This window comes from Triticum urartu, chromosome 1A (assembly GCF_056163025.1).
Source record: "Triticum urartu cultivar PI428250 chromosome 1A, HENAU_Tu73, whole genome shotgun sequence".
Lineage (NCBI taxonomy): Eukaryota > Viridiplantae > Streptophyta > Magnoliopsida > Poales > Poaceae > Triticum > Triticum urartu.
This window is the reverse complement of record NC_141873.1, coordinates 529,748,729-529,768,109: the sequence shown is the minus strand read 5'-3', so window position 1 is coordinate 529,768,109 and position 19,381 is coordinate 529,748,729.

Sequence of the window (19,381 nt, the reverse complement as noted above, 5' to 3'; positions counted from 1 at the left end):
CAACACAAAACTCAAAATAGAAAACTCGTGAGCTCCATTAGCGAAAGAAAACAAAAGACCACTTCAAGGTACTGTAATGAACTCATTATTTATTTATATTGGTCTTAAACCTACTGTATTCCAACTTCTCTATGGATTATAAACTATTTTACTAACCATAGATTCATTAAAATAAGCAAACAACACACGAAAAACAGAATCTGTCAAAAACAGAACAGTCTGTAGTAATCTGTAGCTAGCGCAAGATCTGGAACCCCAAAAATTCTAAAATAAATTTCTGGACGTGAGGAATTTATCTATTAATCATCTGCAAAAATAATTAACTAAATATCACTCTTCAAATAAAAATGACAGCAGTTCTCGTGAGCGCTAAAGTTTCTGTTTTTTTACAGCAAGTTTAACAAGACTTTCCCCAAGTCTTCCCAACGGTTCTACTTGGCACAAACACTAATTAAACACAAAAAACACAATAAAACAGAGGCTAAATAATTTATTTATTACTAATTAGGATCAAAAGTCAAGGAATAAAAATAAAATTGGGTTGCCTCCCAACAAGCGCTATCGTTTAACGCCCCTAGCTAGGCATAAAAGCGAGGATAGATCTAGGTATTGCCATCTTTGGTAGGCAATTCATAAGTGGCTCTCATGATAGTTTCATATGGTAATTTTATTTTATTTCTAGGAAAGTGTTCCATGCCCTTTTTTAATGGAAATTGAAATCTAATATTCCCTTCCTTCATATCAATAATCGCACCAACCGTTCTAAGGAAAGGTCTACCAAGAATAATAGGGCAAGAAGGATTGCAATCTATATCAAGAACAATGAAATCTACGGGCAAATAATTCCTATTTGCAACAATAAGAACATCATTAATCCTTCCCATAGGTTTCTTAATAGTGGAATCCGCAAGATGCAAGTTTAGAGAGCAATCATGAAAATTACGGAAATCTAGCAAATCACGCAAGGTCTTGGGAATAGTAGAGACACTAGCACCCAAATCACACAAAGCATAAAACTCATGATCTTTAATTTTAATTTTAATAGTTGGTTCCCACTCATCATAGAGTTTTCTAGGGATAGAAACTTTCAACTCAAGTTTTTCTTCATAAGATTGCATCAAGGCATCAACAATATGTTCGGTGAAGGCTTTATTTTGACTATAAGCATGTGGAGAATTTAGCACGGATTGCAATAAGGAAATACAATCAATTAAAGAACAAATTTCATAATTAAATTCCTTGAAATCCAATATAGTGGGTTTAGTAACATCTAGATTTTTATTCCTTTCAATCCCACTTTCATCAATTTCATCATTAAGATCTAAGTACTCCGAATTTTTAGAACGCCTTCTAGGTAAAGGAATATCATATTTAGTTTCATCAAGATTCATATTGCAAAACAAAGATTTAATAGGGGACACATCAATAACTTTTAGATCTTCATCTTGATTTTCATAGGAATTGGAGGAACACGCTTTAATAAAGGCATCTTTGGAAGCACGCATCCTAGCGGTTCTTTCCTTGCACTCATCAATGGAAATTCTCATGGCTTTGAGAGACTCATTGATATCATGCTTAGGAGGAATAGATCTAAGCTTTAAAGAATCAACCTCAAGAGAAATTCTATCAACGTTTCTAGCCAAATCATCAACTTTAAGCAATTTCTCCTCAAGCAAAGCATTAAAATTCTTTTGTGAATTCATAAACTCTTTAACACTATTCTCAAATTCAGAGGGCATCTTATTATAATTTCCATAAGAGTTGTTGTAGGAATTCCCATAATTATTAGAAGGATTACTAGGATATGGCCTAGGATTAAAATTCCCTCTATAAGCGTTGTTACGAAAATTATTCCTACCAACAAAATTCACATCCATAGATTCATTGTTATTCTCAATCAAAGTAGACAAAGGCATATCATTAGGATTAGAATAAACACTCTTAGTAGCAAATAATTTCATAAGTTCATCCATCTTTCCACTCAACACATTGATTTCTTCTATCGCATGCACTTTTTTATTAGAAGATCTTTCAGTATGCCATTGAGAATAATTAACCATAATATTATCTAGGAGTTTAGTAGCATCTCCTAAAGTGATTTCCATATAAGTGCCTCCCGCGGCCAAATCTAAAAGATTTCTAGAAGCAAAATTCAATCTGGCATAAAAAAATTGTATAATCATCCACAAATTCAAACCATGAGTAGGGAAATTACGTATCATTAATTTCATTCTCTCCCAAGCTTGTGCAACATGTTCATGATCAAGTTGTTTAAAGTTCATAATATCGTTTCTAAGAGAGATGATCTTAGCGGGAGGAAAATACTTAGAGATAAAAGCATCTTTGCACTTGTTCCATGAATCAATACTATTTTTAGGCAAAGACGAAAACCAAGCTTTAGCACGATCTCTAAGCGAAAAAGGAAATAGCTTCAATTTAACGACATCATTATTGACATCTTTTTTCTTTTGCATATCACATAAATCAACGAAGCTATTCAGATGAGTAGCGGCATCTTCACTAGGAAGGCCGGCGAATTGATCTTTCATAACAAGATTCAACAAAGCAGTATTAATTTCACAAGATTCAACGTCAGTAAGAGGAGCAATCGGAGTGCTAAGGAAATCATTATTATTGGTATTGGTGAAGTCACACAATTTAGTAGTATCTTGAGCCATCGCGACAAACAAGCAATCTAACACACGGGCAAACAAAAGCAAGCGGGCAAAAGAGGCAAATAGAGAGGGAGGATAGAGAGAGAGAGGGCGAATAAAATGGCAAGGGTGAAGTGGGGGATAGGAAAACGAGAGGAAAATGGCAAATAATGTAATGCGAGAGATAGGGATTGTGATGGGTACTTGTTATGTAGACTTTTTGCGTAGACTCCCCGGCAACGGCGCCAGAAATCCTTCTTGCTACTTCTTGAGCTTGCGTTGGTTTTCCCCGAAGAGGAAGGGATGATGCAGCAGAGTAGCGTAAGTATTTCCCTCAGTTTTTGAGAACCAAGGTATCAATCCAGTAGGAGGCCACGCTCAAGTCCCTAGTACCTGCACAAAACGATAGCTACTCACAACCAACGCGATTAGGGGTTGTCAATCCCTTCACGGTCACTTACGAGAGTGAGATCTGATAGATATAATATTTTTGGTATTTTTGGTATAAAGATGAAAAGTAAAAAGTAAAGGCAAAGTAAAAAAAGCAAAGCAAGATTAAAGTGATGGAGATTGATATGATGAGAATAGACCCGGGGGCCATAGGTTTCACTAGTGGCTTCTCTCAAGAGCATAAGTATTCTACGGTGGGTGAACAAATTACTGTTGAGCAATTGACAGAATTGAGCATAGTTATGAGAATATCTAGGCATGATCATGTATATAGGCATCACGTCCGTGACAAGTAGACCGAAACGATTCTGCATCTACTACTATTACTCCACTCATCGACCGCTATCCAGCATGCATCTAGAGTATTAAGTTAAAAACAGAGTAACGCCTTAAGCAAGATGACATGATGTAGAGAGATAAATTCATGCAATATGAAATAAACCCCATCTTGTTATCCTCGATGGCAACGATACAATACGTGCCTTGCTGCCCCTTCTGTCACTGGGCAAGGACACCGCAAGATCGAACCCAAAGCTAAGCACTTCTCCCATGGCAAGAACTACCAATCTAGTTGGCCAAACCAAACGGATAATTCGAAGAGACTTGCAAAGATAACCAATCATAAATAAAAGAATTCAGAGAAGATTCAAATATTATTCATAGATAGACTTGATCATAAACCCACAATTCATCGGTCTCAACAAACACACCGCAGAAAGAAGATTACATCGAATACATCTCCACAAGAGAGGGGGAGAACTTTGTATTGAGATTCAAAGAGAGAGAAGAAGCCATCTAGATACTAACTATGGACCCGAAGGTCTGAGGTAAACTACTCACACTTCATCGGAGGGGCTAGGATGATGTAGAAGCCATCCGTGATGACAACCCTCTTCCGGCGGAGCTCCGGAACAGGCCCCAAGATGGGATCTCGTGGATACAGAAAGTTGCGGCGGTGGAATTAGGTTTTTGGCTCCTGTTCTGATCGTTTGGTGGTACGTAGGTATATATAGGAGGACGGAGTACGTCGGTGGAGCACCGAGGGGCCCACGAGGCAGGGGGCGCGCCCTAGGGGGGCGCCCCACACCCTCGTGACTGTTGGAAATATGCCCTAGAGGCAATAATAAAATGATTATTATTATATTTCCTTGTTCATGATAATTGTCTATTATTCATGCTATAATTGTGTTATCCGGAAATCATAATACATGTGTGAATACATAGACCATAACATGTCCCTATTGAGCCTCTAGTTAACTAGCTCGTTGATCAATAGATAGTCATGGTTTCCTGACTATGGACATTGGATGTCATTGATAACGGGATCACATCATTAGGAGAATGATGTGATGGACAAGACCCAATCCTAAGCATAGCACAAGATCGTGTAGTTCGTTTGCTAGAGCTTTTCCAATGTCAAGTATCATTTCCTTAGACCATGAGATCGTGTAACTCTCGGATGCCGTAGGAGTGCTTTGGGTGTACCAAACGTCACAACGTAACTGAGTGACTATAAAGGTATACTACAGGTATCCCCGTAAGTATCTGTTGGGTTGACACGGATTGAGACTGGGATTTGTCACTCCATATGACGGAGAGGTATCTCTAGGCCCACTTGGTAATGCATGATCATAATGAGCTCAATGTGACCAAGTGTTTGGTCACGGGATCATGCATTACGGTACGAGTAAAGTGACTTGCCGGTAACGAGATTGAACGAGGTATTGGGATACCGATGATCGAATCTCGGGCAAGTAACATACCGATTGACAAAGGGAATTGAATACGGGATTGATTGAATCCTTGACATCGTGGTTCATCCGATGAGATCATCGTGGAACATGTGGGAGCCAACATGGGTATCCAGATCCCGCTGTTGGTTATTGATCGGAGAGTCATCTCGGTCATGTCTGCATGTCTCCCGAACCCGTAGGGTCTACACACTTAAGGTTCGGTGACGCTAGGGTTGTAGAGATATTAGTATGTGGTAACCCGAAAGTTGTTCGGAGTCCCGGATGAGATCCCGGACGTCATGAGGAGTTCCGGAATGGTCCGGAGGTGAAGATTTATATATAGGAAGTCCAGTTTCGGCTATCGGGAAAGTTTTGGGGCTAATCGGTATTGTACCGGGACCACTGGAAGGGTCCCGGGGGTCCACCGGGTTGGGCCACCTATCCCGGAGGGCCCCATGGGCTGAAGTGGGAGGGTAACCAGCCCCTGGGGGGCTGGTGCGCCCCCCATGGGCCTCCCCCTGCGCCTAGGGTCGGAAACCCTAGGGGTGGGGGTGCCCCACCTGACTTGGGGGGCAAGTCCCCCCCTTGGCCGCCGCCCCCCTTGGAGATTGGATCTCCTAGGGCCGGCGCCCCCCCTAGGGGTCCTATATATTGTGGGGGGAGGGAGGGCAGCCGCACCCAAGTCCCTGGCGCCTCCCTCTCCCCTCGTAACACCTCTCTCTCTCTCTCTCGTTGGAGCTTGGCGAAGCCCTGCCGAGATCACCACTGCTTCCATCACCACGCCGTCGCGCTGCTCGATCTCCATCAACCTCTCCTTCCCCTTGCTGGATCAAGAAGGAGGAGACGTCTTCCCCAGCCGTACATGTGTTGAACGCGGAGGTGCCATCCGTTCGGCGCTCGGTCATCGGTGATTTGGATCACGACGAGTACGACTCCATCAACCCCGTTCTCTTGAATGCTTCCGCTCGCGATCTACAAGGGTATGTAGATGCATTCCCCTCTCCCTCGTTGCTAGATGACTCCATAGATTGATCTTGGTGATGCGTAGAAAATTTTAAAATTCTGCTACGTTCCCCAACAGCGGCATCATGAGCAAGGTGTATGCGTAGTTTCTATGCACGAGTAGAACCCAAGTTGTTGTGGGCATTTATTATGTCAATTTACTTGCCGTTACTAGTCTTATCTTGATTCGGCGGCATCGTGGGATGAAGCGGCCCGGACCGACCTTACATGTACGCTTACGTGACACTGGTTCCACCGACTGACATGCACTAGTTGCATAAGGTGGCTAGCGGGTGTCTGTCTCTCCCACTTTAGTCGGATCGGATTCGATGAAAAGGGTCCTTATGAAGGGTAAATAGAAATTGGCATATCACGTTGTGGTTTTGGCGTAAGTAAGAAACGTTCTTGCTAGAAACCTATAGTAGCCACGTAAAAACTTGCAACAACAATTAGAGGACGTCTAACTTGTTTTTGCAGCATATGTCGTGTGATATGATATGGCCAAAAGGATGTGATGAATGATATATGTGATGTATGAGATTGATCATGTTCTTGTAATAGGAATCACGACTTGCATGTCGATGAGTATGACAACCGGCAGGAGCCATAGGAGTTGTCTTAATTTATTTATGACCTGCGTGTCAACATAAACGTCATGTAATTACTTTACTTTATTGCTAAACCGTTAGCCATAGTAGTAGAAGTAATAGATGACGAGACAACTTCATGAAGACACGGTGATGGAGATCATGATGCTGGAGATCATGGTGTAATGCCGGTGACGATGATGATCATGGCACTCCGAAGATGGAGATCAAAAGTAGCAAAATGATATTGGCCATATCATGTCACTATTTGATTGCATGTGATGTTTATCATGTTTTACATCTTATTTGCTTAGAACGACGGTAGATTAAATAAGATGATCCCTCACAATAATTTCAAGAAAGTGTTTCTCCTAACTGTGCACCATTGCGAAGGTTCATTGTTTCGAAGCACCACGTGATGATCGGGTGTGATAGATTCTAACATTCGAATACAACAGGTGTAAGCCAGATTTACACACGCCATACACTTAGGTTGACTTGACGAGCCTAGCATGTACAGACATGGCCTCGGAACACGGAAGACCGAAAGGTCGAACATGAGTCGTATAGAAGATATGATCAACATGAAGATGTTCACCGATGATGACTAGTCCGTCTCACGTGATGATCAGACACGGCCTAGTTGACTCGGATCATGTATCACTTAGATGACAAGAGGGATGTCTGTCTGAGTGGGAGTTCATTAAATAATTTGATTAGATGAACTTAGTCTAAAAACCTTTGCAAAATGTCTTGTAGATCAAATGGCCAACGCTCATGTCAACCTCAAATTCAACGTGTTCCTAGAGAAAACCAAGCTGAAAGATGATGGCAGCAACTATACGGACTGGGTCCGGAACCTGAGGATCATCCTCATAGCTGCCAAGAAAGCATATGTCCTTGAAGCACCGCTAGGTCAAGCACCCATCCCAGAGAACCAAGACGTTATGAACGCTTTGGCAGTCACGTGCTGATGATTACTCCCTCGTTCAGTGCGGCATGCTTTACAGCTTAGAACCGGGGCTCCAAAAGCGTTTTGAGCAACACGGAGCATATGAGATGTTCGAAGAGCTGAAAATGGTTTTCCAAGCTCATGCCCGGGTCGAGAGATATGAAGTCTCCGACAAGTTCTACAGTTGTAAGATGGAGGAAAATAGTTCTGTCAGTGAGCACATACTCAAAATGTCTGGGTTACACAATCGCTTGTCCCAGCTGGACATTAACCTCCCGGACGAGGCGGTCATTGACAGAATCGTTCAGTCGCTCCCACCTAGCTACAAGAGCTTTGTGATGAACTAGAATATGCAGGGGATGGTGAAAACTATTCCTGAAGTATTTTCAATGCTGAAATCCGCGGAGGTAGAAATCAAAAAGGAACATCAAGTGTTGATGGTCAATAAAACCACTAGTTCCAAGAAAGGCAAGGGTAAGAAGAACTTCAAGAAGGACGGCAAGGGAGTTGTTGCGCCCGGTAAATCAGTTGCCGAGAAGAAGCCAAAGAATGGACCCAAACCTGAGACTGAGTGCTTTTATTGCAAGGGAAAGGGACACTGGAAGCGGAACTGCCCCAAATACTTAGCGGACAAGAAGGCTGGCAACACTAAATGTATATGTGATATACATGTAATTGATGTGTACCTTACCAGTACTCGTAGTAGCTCCTGGGTATTTGATACCGGTGCGGTTGCTCACATTTGTAACTCAAAACAGGAGCTGCGGAATAAACGGAGACTGGCGAAGGACGAGGTGACGATGCGCGTCGGGAATGGTTCCAAGGTCGATGTGATCGCTGTCGGCACACTACCTCTACATTTACCTATGGGATTAGTTTTAAACCTCAATAATTGTTATTTAGTGTCAGCTTTGAGCATGAACATTGTATCTGGATCTCGTTTAATACGAGATGGCTACTCATTTAAATCCAAGAATAATGGTTGTTCTATTTATATGAGAGATATGTTTCATGGTCATGCCCCGCTGGTCAATGGTTTATTCTTAATGAATCTCGAACGTGATGTTACACATATTCATAGTATGAATACCAAAAGATGTAAGATTGATAATGATAGTCCCACATATCCGTGGCACTGCCGCCTTGGTCACATCAGTGTCAAACGCATGAGGAAGCTCCATACAGATGGACTTTTGGAGTCTCTTGATTTCGAATCATTTGACACGTGCGAACCATGCCTCATGGGTAAAAATGACCAAGACTTCGTTCTCCGAAACAATGGAGCGAGCAACCAACTTATTGGAAATTATACATACTGATGTGTGCGGTCCAATGAGCGTTGAGGCTCGCGGTGGCTATCGTTATGTTCTCACTCTCACTGATGACTTAAGTAGATATGGGTATGTCTATTTGATGAAACACAAGTCTGAGACCTTTGAAAAGTTCAAGGAATTTCAGAATGAGTTAGAGAATCAACGTGACGAAAAGATAAAATTCTTACGATCATATCGTGGGGGAGAATATTTAAGTCACGAATTTGGTACGCACTTAAGGAAATGTGGAATCGTTTCACAACTCACGCCACCTGGAACACCTCAGCATAACAGTGTGTCCGAACGTCTTAATCGCACTCTATTGGATATGGCGCGATCTATGATGTCACTCACTGATTTACCGCTATCATTTTGGGGATACGCTCTAGAGACAGGTACATTCACTTTAAATAGGGCACCGTCTAAATCCGTTGAGACGACACCGTATGAATTATGGTTTGGGAAGAAACCTAAGCTGTCCTTTCTAAAAGTTTGGGGATGCGATGCTTATGTCAAGAAACTTCAACCTAAAAAGCACGAACCCAAGTCGGAAAAATGCGTCTTCATAGGATACCCTAAGGAAACCATTGGGTATACCTTCTACCTCAGATCCGAAGGCAAGATCTTTGTTGCCAAGAACGGGTCCTTTCTAGAGAAAGAGTTTCTCTCGAGAGAAGTAAGTGGGAGGAAAGTAGAACTCGATGAAGTACTGCCTCTTGAACCGGAAAGTAGCGCATCCCAGGAAGATGTTCCTGTGGTGTCTGCACCGACTAGAGAGGAAGTTAATGATGATGATCAAGGCACTTCGGATCAAGTTGCTACTGAACTTCGAAGGTCCACAAGGACACGTTCCACACCAAAATGGTATGGCAACCCTGTCCTGGAAATCATATTGTTAGACAACGGTGAACCTTCGAACTATGAAGAAGCAATGGCGGGCCCAGATTCCAACAAATGGCTTGAAGCCATGCAATCCGAGATAGGATCCATGTATGAAAACAAAGTATGGACTTTGACAGACTTGCCCGATGATCGGCGAGCGATAGAGAATAAATGGATATTTAAGAAGAAGATGGACGCGGATGGTAATGTTACCATATATAAGGCTCGACTTGTTGCTAAGGGTTATCGACAAGTTCAAGGGGTTGACTACGATGAGACCTTCTCACCCGTAGCAAAGCTGAAGTCCGTCCGAATCATGTTAGCAATTGCTGCATACTATGATTATGAGATATGGCAAATGGACGTCAAAACGGCATTCCTTAACGGCTTTCTTAAGGAAGAATTGTATATGATGCAGCCGGAAGGTTTTGTCGATCCTAAGAATGCTAACAAGGTATGCAAGCTCCAGCGCTCCATCTATGGGCTGGTGTAAGCATCTCGGAGTTGCAACATTCGCTTTAATGAAATGATCAAAGCGTTTGGGTTTATGCAGACTTATGGAGAAGCCTGCATTTACAAGAAAGTGAGTGGGAGCTCTGTAGCATTTCTCATATTATATGTGGATGACATACTTTTGATGGGAAATGATAAACTTTTGGACAGTATTAAGGCCTACTTGAATAAGTGTTTTTCAATGAAGGACCTTGGAGAAGCTGCTTACATATTAGGCATCAAGATCTATAGAGAGAGATCGAGACACCTCATAGGTCTTTCACAAAGCACATACCTTGATAAGATATTGAAGAAGTTCAATATGGATCAGTCCAAGAAGGGGTTCTTGCCTGTGTTGCAAGGTATGAAATTGAGCTCAGCTCAATGTCCGACCATGGCAGAAGATAGAGAAAAGATGGCTGTCGTCCCCTATGCCTCAGCCATAGGGTCTATCTATTGGGGAACGTAGCAGAAATTCAAAATTTTCTACGCATCACCAAGATCAATCTATGGAGTAATCTAGCAACGAGGGGAAGGAGAGTGCATCTACATACCCTTGTAGATCGCTAAGCGGAAGCGTTCAAGTGAACGGGGTTGATGCAGTCATACTCGTCGTGATCCAAATCACCGATGATCCTAGTGCCGAACGGACGGCACCTCCGTGTTCAACACACGTACAGCCCGGTGACGTCTTCTACGCCTTGATCCAGCAAGGGGAGAAGGAGAGGTTGGGAATACTCCATCCAGCAACAGCACGACGCCATGGTGGTGGTGGAGGAGCGTGGTACTCCAGTAGGGCTTCGCCAAGCACCGCAAGAGACGAGGAGGGAGAGGGGTAGGGCTGCGCCAAGAAGGAGATGTTCTCGTGTGTATGGCAGCCCAAAATCCCACTATATATAGGGGAAAGGGAGGGGCTGCGCCCCCACCTAGGTTTCCACCCCTAGGGGTGGCGGCCAGCCCTAGATCCCATCTAGGGGGGCGGCCAAGGGGGGGAGAGGGGGGCACACCACTAGGTGGGCCTTAGGCCCATCTGAGCCTAGGGTTTCCCCCTTTTCCCTTCTCTCTTCGCCTTGGGCCCTGGTGGGGGGGCGCACCAGCCCACCTGGGGCTGGTCCCCTCTCACACTTGGCTCACGCAGCCCTCTGGGGCAGGCAGCCCCACCTGGTGGACCCCCGGGACCCTCCCGATGGTCCCGGTACGTGACCGATAGCACCCGAAACTTTTCCGGTGACCAAAATAGGACTTCCCATATATAAATCTTTACCTCCGGACCATTCTGGAACTCCTCGTGATGTCCGGGATCTCATCCGGGACTCCGAACAGCATTCGGTAACCACGTATATCTATTCCCTATAACCCTAGCGTCATCGAACCTTAAGTGTGTAGACCCTACGGGCTCGGGAGTCATGCAGACATGGCCAAGACAACTCTCCGGTCAATAACCAACAGCGGGATCTGGATACCCATGTTGGCTCCCACATGCTCCACGATGATCTCATCGGATGAACCACGATGTCAAGGATTCAATCAATCCCGTATACAATTCCCTTTGTCTAGCGGTACGATACTTGCCCGAGATTCGATCGTCGGTATCCCGATACCTTGTTCAATCTCGTTACCGGCAAGTCTCTTTACTCGTTCCGTAACACATCATCCCGTGATCAACTCCTTGATCACATTGTGCACATTATGATGATGTCCTACCGAGTGGGCCCAGAGATACCTCTCCGTTTACACGGAGTGACAAATCCCAGTCTCGATTCGTGCCAACCCAACAGACACTTTCGGAGATACCTGCAGTGAACCTTTATAGCCACCCAGTTACGTTGTGACGTTTGGTACACCCAAAGCATTCCTACGGTATCCGGGAGTTGCACAATCTCATGGTCTAAGGAAATGATACTTGACATTAGAAAAGCTTTAGCATACGAACTACACAATCTTTGTGCTAGGCTTAGGATTGGGTCTTGTCCATCACATCATTCTCCTAATGATGTGATCCCGTTATCAATGACATCCAATGTCCATGGTCAGGAAACCGTAACCATCTATTGATCAACGAGCTAGTAACTAGAGGCTTACTAGGGACATGGTGTTGTCTATGTATCCACACATGTATCTGAGTTTCCTATCAATACAATTCTAGCATGGATAATAAACGATTATCATGAACAATGAAATATAATATAATAATAACTAATTTATTATTGCCTCTAGGGCATATTTCCAACACTATCATGTATGCCATGCTGTGTACCAGACCTGATGTAAACCTTGTCGTAAGTTTGGTAGGAAGGTACCAAAGTAATCCTGGCATGGAACACTGGACAGCGGTCAAGAACATCCTGAAGTACCTGAAAAGGACTAAGGATATGTTTCTCGTATATGGAGGTGACGAGGAGCTCGTCGTAAAGGGTTACATCGACGCTAGCTTCGACACAGATCTGGATGACTCTAAGTCACAAACCGGATACGTGTATATTTTGAATGGTGGGGGCAGTAAGCTCATGCAGTTGCAAGCAAAGCGTCATGGCGGGATCTACATGTGAAGCGGAGTACATGGCAGCCTCGGAGGCAGCGCATGAAGCAATTTGGATGAAGGAGTTCATCACCGACCTAGGAGTCATACCCAATGCGTCGGGGCCGATCACTCTCTTCTGTGACAACACTGGAGCTATTGCCCTTGCCAAGGAGCCCAGGTTTCACAAGAAGACCAGGCACATCAAGCGTCGCTTCAACTCCATTCGTGAAAATGTTCAAGATGGAGACATAGATATTTGCAAAGTACATACGGATCTGAATGTCGCAGATCCGTTGACTAAACCTCTTCCGCGAGCAAAACATGATCAACACCAGAACTCTATGGGTGTTCGATTCATCACAATGTAACTAGATTATTGACTCTAGTGCAAGTGGGAGACTGTTGGAAATATGCCCTAGAGGCAATAATAAAATGGTTATTATTATATTTCCTTGTTCATGATAATTGTCTATTATTCGTGCTATAATTGTGTTATCCGGAAATCATAATACATGTGTGAATACATAGAACATAACATGTCCCTAGTGAGCCTCTAGTTAACTAGCTCGTTGATCAATAGATAGTCATGGTTTCCTGACTATGGACATTGGATGTCATTGATAACGGGATCACATCATTAGGAGAATGATGTGATGGACAAGACCCAATCCTAAGCATAGCACAAGATCGTGTAGTTCGTTTGCTAGAGATTTTCCAATGTCAAGTATCATTTCCTTAGACCATGAGATCGTGTAACTCCCGGATGCCGTAGGAGTGCTTTGGGTGTACCAAACGTCACAACGTAACTGGGTGACTATAAAGGTATACTACAGGTATCCCTGAAAGTATCTGTTGGGTTGACACGGATTGAGACTGGGATTTGTCACTTCGTATGATGGAGAGGTATCTCTGGGCCCACTCGGTAATGCATCATCATAATGAGCTCAATGTGACCAAGTGTTTGGTCACGGGATCATGCATTACGGTACGAGTAAAGTGACTTGCCGGTAACGAGATTGAATGAGGTATTGGGATACCGACGATCGAATCTCGGGCAAGTAATGTACCGATTGACAAAGGGAATTGAATACGGGATTGATTGAATCCTTGACATCGTGGTTCATCCGATGAGATCATCGTGGAACATGTGGGAGCCAACATGGGTATCCAGATCCTGCTGTTGGTTATTGACCGGAGAGTCGTCTCGGTCATGTCTGCATGTCTCCCGAACCCGTAGGGTCTACACACTTAAGGTTCGGTGACGCTAGGGTTGTAGAGATATTAGTATGCGGTAACCCGAAAGTTGTTCAGAGTCCCGGATGAGATCCCGGACGTCACGAGCACTACAAGAAATATGTCAACTTATGACCTTCTGTCAGTGACCCTCGAAGAATTGGTCATAAATTTATGACTATTTTAGACCAATTGGTCAAAAGCTGTTCAGGGGGCTCCAAACCCTAAACCATTGCGACCATTTTGGTCAGAAAGGTCGAAATTTCCTTACACGAAATGGTCACAAAGCAAACAGTGCTAGTCCGCTGCCTTATTTCTAGTTGTTAATGACCAATATAGATGGTCATAGCCTTGTAGATTGTGGTGGGTTGTGATGACTAGGCGCCATCTCATCAGTTTTGCCTATGTGTCATGTCCATGTGGCAGTTTTTGCCCTAGGTTGTGAAGCAACATATATTTCTATCATTCCCAAAATTCCCAAAATATCTCATAAATTCTTTGGGGCATATCTTCATCAAATATGTAAAAATCCTTCCTTGCCTAGTTCAAAACTAATTCAACAATATTCATTTTCCTATTCTGTTCACAACAACACTTTATGAAGGAAGTGCTATTTATATATTCTTGATTGCCCTTGGAATTTTTGGACACTCTTTCCTATCCAAATCATTACCGCATGACAAAATTCAGCTCCATTTGCCTAGCAAATCTTCTTCGGCAACTTTCCAAAGTTTTTGTCCACCTAGAAGCATTGTGAAGGAAGTACCTTTTTTATATCTCTAAATGACATGAAATTTATACAGTTCCTTCATATGCCCAAATTATCACCCTCCTCCAAATTGCAGCTCAGTCAAATCATCTATGTGAGCCCAGGTTCAATTTATATTTTATGGCCAAATTGGCACGTTGCAAAGCAAGTGTTATATAGACCCCTCCTATTACCCTCAAACTTTTCGGGAACTCTTCCATACCCAAATCATTGCCACATGATAATATTCAGCTCAATTTTCCTAGTAAATCTTTCTCGGGAAATTTCCAAAATTTCTACCTCGAGAGAAGCTTTGTGAAGTAAGTACTAGCTAGGCTTACCCAAATGATCTGAAAATTTACCAGCTCATGACCATACCTAAGTAACTTAACTACACCAATTTTGAGGTCATTTCATTCATCCAATCTCTCTCACTAGTTTTCCCAAGTTTCTGTCCATAGAAGAGCATTGTGAAGGAAGTACTACTTTGGCATGTCCAAATGGTATCAATTTTCTACAATGCTTTCCTATGCCCAAATAACCATCCTCCACAAAATTTCAGCTCACTCCATTCATTATTTTGAGCCCAATTTCAACATTCATATTTTTGTCCAGCGTGGTACTTTGCATAGCAAGTACCACCTAGGATCCTCCTTTTGAGCTAAAAATTTGTGAAGACATTCTCCTTAGTAGATGATCATCCTCAGCCACAACTCACGCCCATTGGCCATGTGCATTTCCCGTACCGCTAATCAAACACTTGGCTGCTAATTCATGTTTGAGCATCGATCGGTCTCCTCGTGAGAATCTTATGTTGTAATTTTCTTCCTAGCACCAACCTGGGGAGTGCCCAACCCACTAGACATTCCTAGGCCGCCCAGAACACATGGCAACATTACGGTCACGCGGTGACCACGCGACGGGCATGCGAGTTTACGCGCTCTAGAGTTGGGGCCCTCGGCCACCGCCCAAACCTCGACGTATCGCCACCAAACCATGAATTTATGATTAAATAGGTCCTTATGTAACTAGAAATGATTTTTGGAAAAAATAAATAGCAAACTATGAGGCAGCTGCAGTTCAAATTTGACCCGCTTCCAACTGAATCGGCGGAAATTTGTCTTTTTCACGAGAGGTGGATCAAAAAATTTTACACCCAACCATTTTGTCAATTGTGCATTAAATATGGCCTAGTATTTTATAAAAATGATTTGGTCCAATTTTGCAACAATTATTTGGTAGTTCCTTCACAAAAAACCTCCTTTCGGGCACTCGAAAAATGGAAAATGGTTTTTTCGTCCAACGAAAATGAAAACTTCCTTAGGCAACATTGTTTGCCATTCCAATATGCACCCTTGTGCACAATATGAGATCATTTGAACAAACTATGCCATGAATGTGGCCATAAGATTGATCATTTGGCTTGAAAGCCATTGATCTCCACACGTGATAGCTCGTTTCTGAGAACACTTTTTAAAAATAATTGCCATATTACAAGTTTGTTATTTTTCCTGGGAACTTGGCCACATATAATGACACAATGCGAAGGTTTCCCAATTTTTTGATTTTTTTTTTGAATTTTTTATGCCCGTTTCAAAATGCGGTCAAAACGGCGGGAATGGCCGTTCCTAGCTAGTGGTTGAATCTTGGATTTTTTTTGGTGTTTCTATGATTAAATAGGTACGTATGTACCTAGAAATGATTTTTGTGAAAAATAAATAGCAAACTATGATGCAGCTGCAGTTCAAATTTGACCCGCTTCCTGCTGAATCGGCGGAAATTTGTCTTTTTCACGAGAGCTGGATCAAAACTTTGTACACCCAACCATTTTCTCAATTGTGTATTAAATATGGCCTAGTATTTTAGAAAAATGATTTGGTCCAATTTTGCAACAATTATTTGGGAGGTCCTTCACAAAAAACCTCCTTTTGGGCACTAAAAAAATGGAAAATGGTTTTTTCGTCCAAAGAAAATGAAAACTTCCTTAGGCAACATTGTTTGCCATTCCAATATGCACCCTTGTGCACAATATGAGATCATTTGAACAAACTATGCCATGAATGTGGCCATAAGATTGATCATTTGGCTTGAAAGCCATTGATCTCCACACGTGATAGCTCGTTTCTGAGAACACTTTTTAAAAATAATTGTCGTATTACAAGTTTGTTATTTTTCCTGGGAATTTGGCCACATATAATGACACAAGGCGAAGGTTTACCAATTTTTTGATTTTTTTATGTCTGTTTCAAAATGCGGTCAAAATGGCAGGAATGACCGTTCCTAGCTAGTGGTTGAATCTTGGAATTTTTTTGGCCTTTCTCTGATTAAATAGATACTTATGTACCTAGAAATGATTTTTGGAAAAAATAAATAGCAAACTATGAGGCACCTGCAGTTCAAATTTGACCCGCTTCCAACTAAATCGACGGAAATTTGTCTTTTTCACGAGAGTTGGATCATAACTTTTTACACCCAACCATTTTGTCAATTGTGCATTAAATATGTCCTAGTATTTTAGAAAAATGATTTGGTCCAATTTTGCAACAATTATTTTGGAGGTCCTTCATAAAAAACCTCCTTTTGGGCACTCGAAAAATTGAAAATGGTTTTTTCGTCCAAAGAAAATGCATACAAGTTGGTTATCATCCATAAAATGTGGTATAACTTGAGTGAAAATTTTAATGGTTCCATTTTGCAAAATATTGTTGGTAGTTGTTTCATAAACCCCTTTGTTTTTAGCACTTATAGACTATATTTTAAATATTGTTGGTAGTCTCCAACCAATAAGGATGTCTCCCCTGGATCACCCTACCGTAGACGATCTAAACCGTCCGATCGTCCCGGATCCAATGGCAGACTTGACCCCCTCACCGTCTCACCCAACTAACCCTAACACAACCCGCACCACTCGTCCTCTCGCTCCCCTCTCTCCCCTACACACCCACAACCGCCGCCCTCTCCCTCCCTCAGATCTCGATCTCGATCTACGGCCCGAACCAACCCACCTCACCGCCGTCCCCGGCCGCCGCGCCCTTCCACGACGACCCCTTCCTCAGCTTCGTCGACGGTCGGGCCCCGCGGAGCTGCCCACAAACTGCTCCCCTTCCCCAACCCTCGATTCCTCTCCAATCTCCGCCGCCGCCGTTGATCCCCACCCCCATCGGCGACCTCGTCTCCTCGTCCTCCCCATCCCCACCCCCGCCTCCGACCGACCTCCCGCCTCATCTCGTCCATTCACCCATGGAAACCCCCTCTTCCACGGATCCACCCACCCACCCACGCCCACCCATGGATGAATGGATGGATGGGGCGCACCAGTTCTGGCGATGGCGGCGCCGGATCCGCACCCACCTGTGCGATGGAGGTCGGCCGCATCGGGATCCACCTGCGCGATGGAGGCCGGCCGGATCGGTGTGGTGCGGCACACCACACCACACTGGAGCTTGCTGCTGTGGTGGTCGTCGACAACGGCGCATCTCCGGCGGGACCTAGACGGGTTTCGCCCGAGCACACCGAGCGCCAAGACCAACCGCCAGAGGCCCTTTCTCCTCTTCCTTTCCACCGCGAGCCAGTTCTCGTACCCCTTCTCCGGCAGACGTCGACGTGACCCTGTTCTCCACTTCCTCCGTTACCACCCTCTGCATCTCACATGTTACCAACACTAGTTTATTTTCAGAAATTTCGTTAGGTCTGTCCCTGGGTTAACTAGTGAAGGCTTGGTAGTTTGAGATAGATGTGGTATTGATTGTGTTGTTATCTGGCACATGAATGCCATTTATTCTTGATTGTGTTCAACGATCCTGCTCTTGTGCAAAATTTCATCTCAGATGGTGCTATTGTAGTGCAGACATGAACGCCAATGTTCAGAGATCCTTTCATTGATTTTCTTGTGCACCCAAATTGTTTTGTAAATCTTGCTTAATACTCATGGCCCCTTTTGAAATCCTGCAAGAGTTGGTTCAGAGTTGATTGGTAGCTGTATAAAGAATAGAAAATTGATGTTATTACTTGCTTTTTTTTGTTAATTCCTTTATTTTGTGAATTGCAGCGACTAGTTTATGTGCCACTTTGTGAAGATGTTGAGATTTTGTGAAGGTTCAGATGGGTCCGCTGTTGCTGCTGCTTCTCACTAGCATGTGCATAGGTGGCTTTGGCTTATCGATTGCAAGTTTCAGGGGATTTCAGACTCTGACTAAAACTTGCAGCTAATTAACTAACTGATGCTTCTCCTTGGCAATTGGCATGCTGCACATTAGCTTCTTCAGTTACGATGCCATGCTACTAGAGCTTCTGCTCGTCTTGTTTATCTTGTGCCGCATTCCGAAGTTAAATGTACCTTGCGTGCGTCTCCGTTGGAACTGCTCGTGACTTGACAATTCTGTGTTATGGGCCGTTGAATTAGTTTCCTATCTAGTTCAATGTAGATTCTGATTCTAGCTCCTAGACTTGTGTTCAAGTGTCTTTCATTTAATAGATGCGCCCGACTTGGATGGTGGCTGCCAAGGCCAACGCCAGTGAGGACGTCGTCCCGGAGTTTGTCGGGGACCTCATCCCATTTGACAAGGCGTGTGCCACTATGAGGGCGTCCCCGTGGACGACAGGAGGTAATGTATCCTATTACCTTGTTCGTCTCGGATCGATTTGTCTCCTCTCTGTGTAGCTAAATGTTGAACTGAAAGCTTGATTTGGTCAGGTGGAGGGTGGCTTTGTGCAGGATGGGGAGGTGGGAGAAGAAGAACTCTGAAGGTAAACAATCTAACACTGCTGCTCACAATCTGAGGCTTGTTTATTTCTGCACTGAACTGAAGCATGTG